Raw genomic sequence first — 7,701 nt, 5'->3', positions numbered from 1 at the left:
TTGGGATTATTTCTAATTTCTCCCTAATAACAAAACTACTACAGAATACATCCTAATAACTAATAACTAATAATAACTAATAACTAAATACTTGTCCATATTCATGACTATTTCCTAAGAAAATTTTCTAGATGTGGAATTTCTGGGTCAAAGATTTTGCAACACTCTCAGGCTTTGGCATCTATTATATACCCAGAAACGTACCAACTTATGCTCCTGCAAATTGGAGATCTGTGTTCATTCCTGCATCAGCTATTACAATAGGACTTGTCATGTTTTAAAACTGTTACAACTTTGATATCCTTTTTCTTTTTGAATTTAGATCCATGATTACTTCCCCTTGATTACTTTCTGCTGGTGGGGGGGCCTCAGAAGACCAAAGTTCACACCCACGTTTAGAAACTGTATGACTTCTAGTAAGTTACTTAAAATTTTTTTAACGTTTATTCGTTTTTTGATATAGAGAGACAGAGCGTGAGCAGGGGAGGGGCAGAGAGAGAGGAAGACACAGAATCTGAAGCAGGCTCCAGGCTCTGAACTGACAGCATGGAGCCCGACGCGGGGCTAGAACTCACGGACCATGAGATCATGACCTGAGCTGAAGTCGGATGCTCAACCAACTGAGCCACCCAGACACCCCTCTGATAAGTTACTTAATTTCAATGAAAAACAGTGTCCATGTCTATAAGATAGAAATCAAGTCCTGCCCTTGGCCTGCTTGCCTCACAGGCTATGAAAGATCAAATGAGAAGTGGGTGTGAAAGTCCCTTTGAAGAAGTCAGTTCCTGCACACCTGCCCAGGACGCTTCATATTTGCGCATTTGTCCACGAGGGAAGTCAGTCTCCCAGATGGCCCCGGGGAGGGATGCTTCCTGGTACTCATTCTCTAGTGTGTAGGCATCTCCCCTTGAGTCTTGGCTGGTCCTGAGTCTTATTTCTAAGCGGTAGGTGCAGTAGAGGTGACACCGTGTGACTCCTGAAGCTGGCCACGAGATGATCTAAAATTATAAAAGCGTCTTCAAGAGAGAACCACCCAGCTGGCACTATCAGTCCACAAAACCATGAGAGGTAGTAATAAATGTTTGTTTTAAGCCACTAGGTTTAGGGCTGTGTTGTTACACAGTAATGATAAGCGAAACATCTGCCAAATCTTCCAGTACTTTGAATCTGGGAGCAAGTCTAAAGCTTAATGGTTAAAAGTGGCTTTGGAACCAGACAGGCTGATTCTCAATTTTTGCCAACAATCTGTCTGCAGCTACATCATCTTGGGTAAATTATTAAACTCTCTCGGCCTTACTATACCAATCAGTAAAATGGGCATGACAATAGGACCTGCCTCATGGCACTGTTGAGACCATCAGATCAGATAATGCACATAAAGTCCTTAGCGCAATATCTGGCACATGGTCCTCATACATTTCAACTATAATGGTGGTGATAATCCCTGCCGATGAAATGCCTCACTTACTTGGCTTCCTTAATTAAGTTTCTTAAAGAGTGTATATCAAAATACCCTATATTTTTATCCCCCACCCCCCACCTGAACCACCATCCCTGTGACGTCTTCTCTGGGCATTCAGGGAATATTCAACATTTCCAACCTTGGAGATGTAGTTTGGGTTAATGTCCCAAGACCAGACTGAAGGTATTTCTAAATGAGTTTCCAAAAATCAATTTCCTTAAAGAAATGTTTTACGTTTGTTGACGTCATTGATCAAATATTTACTTGATTTATGGTCACATTCTTGAAGTCTGCTCTGCATTATCTTTCGCACCCATGTTTGTTTAAGGGCTGAATCATACTTCTTGTTCCTCAGTGATTCTTCTGCAAATTCTACAGTTTAGGTATTTAGGGATAAGCCAGGTATTTCTTAAAGACAGTCAAACAGCTGTTTCTAAAAGGCCCTCATTCACTTGGTCTAAAAACCTCTATTGAGCACCTACTACGTGCCAGACCCTAGTCTGGGCATAAGAGATGAAAAGGGATGATGACCCAACCTCTGACCTTAAGAAGCTCACAGTTTGTTGGGGGTGGAGTAGATGGAGGGAGAGAATGACAGGCAAGTGAAAGGTAATCATAATACTGGGAGGAAAGGGCAATGGAAGAAAGGCATAAGAATCATGGAATCCCAGAGAACACTATGGGGGGAGCAGATAGACCTGAGACCTGGTGGCAGATTCCCACCCAGCAGCCATTCCCAAGCCTCTCCTTCTCTGGCATCAGGGGGGCCTTTAGCAAAACACAATGCTCTGTGTTCTTCACACTGTTTCCTTTGTGGGGCCAACTGTCCTTCCTAGCCATCTTGCAGGTGGGCCATCAGATCAAGTTCAACTAATAGGAATGTGAACAGGGTACGTCCCAGTTTCATGCAATTAAGAGCTGGTGCCCTCGCTTTCCTCCCTCTTTCCCTTGCTGCAGTGACCTTAGAGGTCTCATGGTCCCAGGGGTTTGGCCACAAGACAAAGGAGGGCCACGAGCTCACAAAAATTGTGAGGTGAGCAAGAAGTAAACCTATACTGTGTTAAGCCACTGAGATTTCAGGGTTTACTTGTTACCTAAGCTTTGCCTGGCCTGTTCTAATATGCTATGCAATCCTGTGCTAGTTAATGAGATGTAGGAAAGTGCACTGTGCAGTTTCTAGATGGATATCTCCCTTTCCAATACATTTTCTTTTATTGGAAAAAGGAGATCGGCATATAGGAGTACTCATTCATTACCCAGGCTAGCTGTCTGTTTCTTGGTTTTTGAAAATATATCTCATTAGAGACATGTGATGTTTGGAACTGCAGCAGCCATTCTGTGAGCATGAGTACAAGACCAAGGGAATTATAAAGATGACAGACCACAGTCTTCATATTGTGAAACTGGAATTGTCTGGTTCCATATTTCTTTTTAAACAAACAACAAATGTCCCAATGGTATTAGCCTTTCTTGTTACAAATATCCCCACTTTTGAAAGTTCATGTTACAGCCACTTTGCTTTCATGAAGGACCAACTTTAGTATCTGTTTTTGATGACTGAAAGAAAGCCATTATAGAGGCAGAACACCCCCTGAGCAGTGAGAGTGGCACCACCAGGAGCTACACTCAGCATCTCAGCATCATGCTGCCAAAACTTGCGTCTGGGAACATCTCTGCTCTGTCTCAATTGATTTTCTGCATCCGTTAGCAGGATGTGTCCTAAGGTGTCAGAAAAGCCTAAGAAAGGTTGTTTTTTTTGGTCTGGGAATGCTCAAAAAAATTTCCATATAAATTAATGGTAATTGCTTCTTCACTTACCACCATTTTGGCTTAGGAAAGATTTCATAGGGCCCCTCTACTTTTGGATAGTGGGGGAAAACCTGTATCTGCATCTGGATGCATCTGCCCTGATATTACTTGCAAATTGAGGATGAGGAGTTGGTTATAATGGATAAGTAAAACGAATGGAGGTTCTTGGGGGTAGGGAACGTCACTTTCATCTCCTGTCTTCTCTTCATCCCCATCCGCACCACAGTCATTGCTGAAAAACAAAAATAATCCCGGACAGTATTTCTCCAGCTGTGATGTGCTTTCAAGTTCATTTTCTGGCTTTAAGATGAGAGAGGAGTGGCAGCATTATGTAGGGGCTAAGAGCTCAGTCTCTAGAGGAAGACACAGTCAGGTTCAAGTACTGGCCCTGCCACTCTCATTGCTGTGTGATCTTGGACAAGTGACCTAAGCTCTCTAAACCATAGCTTCCTCATCTGTATAATGGAACGATGATAGAAATCCCATATACATAGTGTTACTGTGAGGACAAAATGACATCACACATAGGAAGTTTTAGCATATTGCTTGGGACACTAAACATGCTTAAGACGCGGGATTCCTTACAATAAATTGGACTTTGGTTTTGATGACATCCTAGCAGGCTGGCTAGGGCAGGTGCTGCCATTCCTAACGCAGAGTGAAGGAAACTGAGGCTTAGGGAGGTTAAATGACTTGCTCTAAGTCAGAGCCAGATTTTCACACCACAGTCTGGTGCTTCCCGTTTCGGGGGTCTTTCCAGACTAATGCGTTTCGTTGAAATTGCCAAAGACGTAAAACCAAATAAGATTTAAATGTTGAGATGCTTCATTTTTGATTTCCAATGAACAGAATCATTTCCGTGAAGTTCACTCTTTCAAGAGAAGGGAGTTTTTCCCATAGCATATGTGCGAATGTGAGGTTGTCAAATTTATATTGAAAAATAATATACTCTGGATGTTGTTCTTAGTCCTCCAGTATCAGCTACCCGCCACCTGTCGCCACCTTATAAAAATCAAGAGAAAACGCACACCTTCGCAAGAGTCTACGAAAGGAGGCAGAGGTGCTGCCTGTAGAATTTGTGAATCAAACAGCAAACCTGCCACTTTTCTAAGCCTTTTTCTTCTCCTTCATTAAAACCTTTGTTTATGATCTCCTTCGATATTTTATCACTCGAAACAGTCTGCTTTCGGTGGCTTTTGTGGCTACGTGACTCTGGACAGCAAGTTAGGAGGATATGAAGGAACGCCTTTTACTGCGTCAGAATCTGGATCCACGCTCCTGCCCTTCCTCTACACCCTCACCCTTTGTCATCAGAAAGTGACCAATATAACCCAGGCCGTTTTCTTTAAGTTCTGCTTAATGATTCACTTTCAACATAAGTCCAGGAACAAACACTATTACAACTTGAATATTATTTGTTTTCTTAAACCTAGCTCAGTCATCACCTCCTTTGGAAAGTCTCTCCTCTTTCCACAGTGGGGTGACTTCTAATGGGGCACTGACGTCACTGTGCTGTAAGTGATCTGCAATGATATCCGCCCTGCCTTGGCTCTGCTAAAGGTGGGCCCTGCCATACCCTCTCTCCACCTCTAGTGTCTAGCAAGGCATCTTACCTGTTGCACATGGGCTAAATGTTTGCTGAATCAAGTAAGGAGATCAGTGCCTAGTACATCCCCTGAAATGGGTAAGATTTCTTCAGGAGACTTACCTGTAATACCTGTTAAAACATTGTAGCGGAAAATGTGCTGATCCTGGGGTTAAATCAATATACTGAGTCTGATAGGTAAGAAGATGAAGGTTATTATCAGATGCGAACTCATTCTCTAGGGTGCATACCATTCCTTCTTTCTCTGGTTGCTTCATTTGGGAGATACAACGTTAATTAGATTCTCTCTGAGGTCTCCTGTCTCCTTCTGGACTGCAGCAAGCTCCCCAGGACTCAGTGTTCTTTGATCCTTTCTTCCTGTCTCCAGATTCTATGCAAATCCTTGACCTTTCACCCTTGGTTGGGTGCCACCACTAAATTGGCCACTTGGATGTCTTGCCAGTACTTCCCACTCAACTGTCCAAAGCCAAAATATCATTAGATTCAAAGCAGAGAGCACAACACAGAGATAATAAGGAGAAATAAAGACACCCAGGCCAACAAACCACTGGATTTGCCTTAGGAAGACAGAGCGTTAAAGATCTTGGAAAGGGTAATTTTGCTAGAATCACAGTACACAAGCCTAAGTGGTAAGGGCTCTCATGACCACTGCCTTTGAAAGCCTGGGCCTCCCTTGCTTTCTTGCCAACCCACTATGGACAGGCTAGTCCCCTCTCTGGGACTCTGTTTCATCAGAAAGTCAAGGTTGAACTAGATGAGCAGTTCTCAGCCTTCAGTAAAACACCACAACGCCCTGAACAGCTTGTTAATAATGCAGATTCCATGCTCCCCACCCCCAGACATTCTGATTTAGGAAATAGAACTAGGAGAGGCCAAGGATCAACATTTTCAAACGCGCTCCAAGGGTGAGGTGATTTTCTGGACCAAAAATGCTCAAGTAGATGATCTCCTAGTTCCCTTCCAGCCTGGACATTCTCTCAGTTGCCATGTTTGGGAAGCAGAGGGTAGCAAGGAAATGCTGTCAGCCAGCCAGTTCTGTTTGGGAAGGTAGCCACAAAAAGAAAGCCAGATGGCACGTGGAAGGAAACGGTCAGGGAGGGCCATATTCCCTGTGTCTCTCTAACAGTGCCTGTTTGAACAGGACTTGGGGAGACAGACCTCAGTCTCAAGACAGCAGACAGGACCAAAAGCCTGCCTTAGCTTCCTGCCTATCTCAGGCTAAGCTAACCACCGCTTCTTTTGCCCCTTTGAGATGCTCTAAACAAAGGTTACGAACAGGAAATGTGGCCCACGTAGTGTTGTTTTTAATTTTCCAACATTTAAAAATTGGAAGGTTTCACATTTAAATATTCCAGATCTCTAATGGAAAATCTGAAAGATCAGCTACATTTGACTCACCTGCACAAGACATTGGCTGGAGCGGAGCAGCGGGTACCTCCTTTCCATAAAGGCACCATTTACCGGTCTCCACAGTTTCCGGCTGGCCAGCTGCCTCACTCACACGACCCAGCTCCTGTCAGAGGGGGCTTTTGAGTTGGCTCCCCTGACTCTAAAATTTGCTCTGAGATAAGCAAGAGCAGCAGAAAGCTACGTACTGGGAGAGGAGGACATGGCCTGCCCTCGAGGATTATGGAATGGCCTCTGGGCACGACCTTCTTCGCCTATGCAGAAGAACACTGGTGAGAAAGCAGCAAGCTGGCACCATTGCTGTGCTTATGGCGACGTTGTATTGAGGCTGTGGACCTCTACCTTACATGGTTTCTTCTCCACAAGCGCACACGGGAGAAATCTCTTTCTACAAATCTCTACCTCACCAGGACCGCTGTAATGGTGTTTCCCTCAGAGATTAGCTCTTGTGTTTAAATCACGCATATGGTGTGCAGGACTGTTGCCCTGTGCTCAGCACCAGGCTCATGGCTCAGAAGCACTCCATGGCCTGGCTTTCAGGGGCTACCCTTAGGAGTGGCTCCATTTACTTCTTAGTCTACCTTTACTCTTTTTTTTTTTTTAATCTTCGTATAAGATTTGCATCTTTCAAGAGTAAGACCTTCAGTCTTCATTAGAATAAGGCAGTTTCTGGGGTACCTGGGGGGCTCAGTTGGTTTGGCTCAGGTTATCCCAGCGTCGTGGGATCGAGCCTGGCATCGGGCTCTGCACTGAGTGTGGACTCTGTTTAAGGTTCTCTCTCTCTCTCTCTCTCTCTTTCTCTGCCTGTCTCCCCTGCTTGCGTGTGCATTCTCTATCTCTCTCTAAAATTTAAAAACAAAAAACGAATAAGGCAGTTTCTGTACCCTCCATATACCTTGATTATAGCACCTCCTACATGTAATATTTACCTGTTACATGTTGGCCTCCTCTACTAGATGCTGAAGATGGGGCTGCATTTTATTATCACTGTGTCACTAATACCTAGCGTCGGGACTGGCACGTAGATGGTGTTTAATAGGTGTTTGGAGAATGAGATTAAAGATGTTGGAGAACTGGCATAGCAGAGACCCATGGAACAGGTGGAGGGGTTCGACAAGGCGGGACTTCTCAGACCAGAGGGATGGAAGAGACCAGTTGGTATGTTCTGCTCTGCTGTTTTCCTAACTCAAGGAACATTCCATTACTCTGGTTATAACATCACCTGACGTGTACTGAGTTTGGAGAATTCACAAAAGTTTTCTGGCAGGGTAGAGTGAAGTTGGGCTTTGGGGCTGATTTGGGAGTTTGAAACCCAAGAATATGTTTCTCTTTTAAGTGATTGTGGGGATTTTGCTTTATCTCTCTGAGCCTCATGTAGTTTTTGGTTCCAGTGGATCCTTAACTCTCTTATCCCTTT

Source organism: Panthera pardus, unplaced genomic scaffold, assembly GCF_024362965.1.
Source record: "Panthera pardus isolate Hobbes unplaced genomic scaffold, ASM2436296v1 HiC_scaffold_22, whole genome shotgun sequence".
NCBI classification, from domain to species: Eukaryota; Metazoa; Chordata; class Mammalia; order Carnivora; family Felidae; genus Panthera; species Panthera pardus.
The sequence above is the reverse complement of the archived record's forward strand: the minus strand, read 5'-3'. Positions refer to the sequence as shown.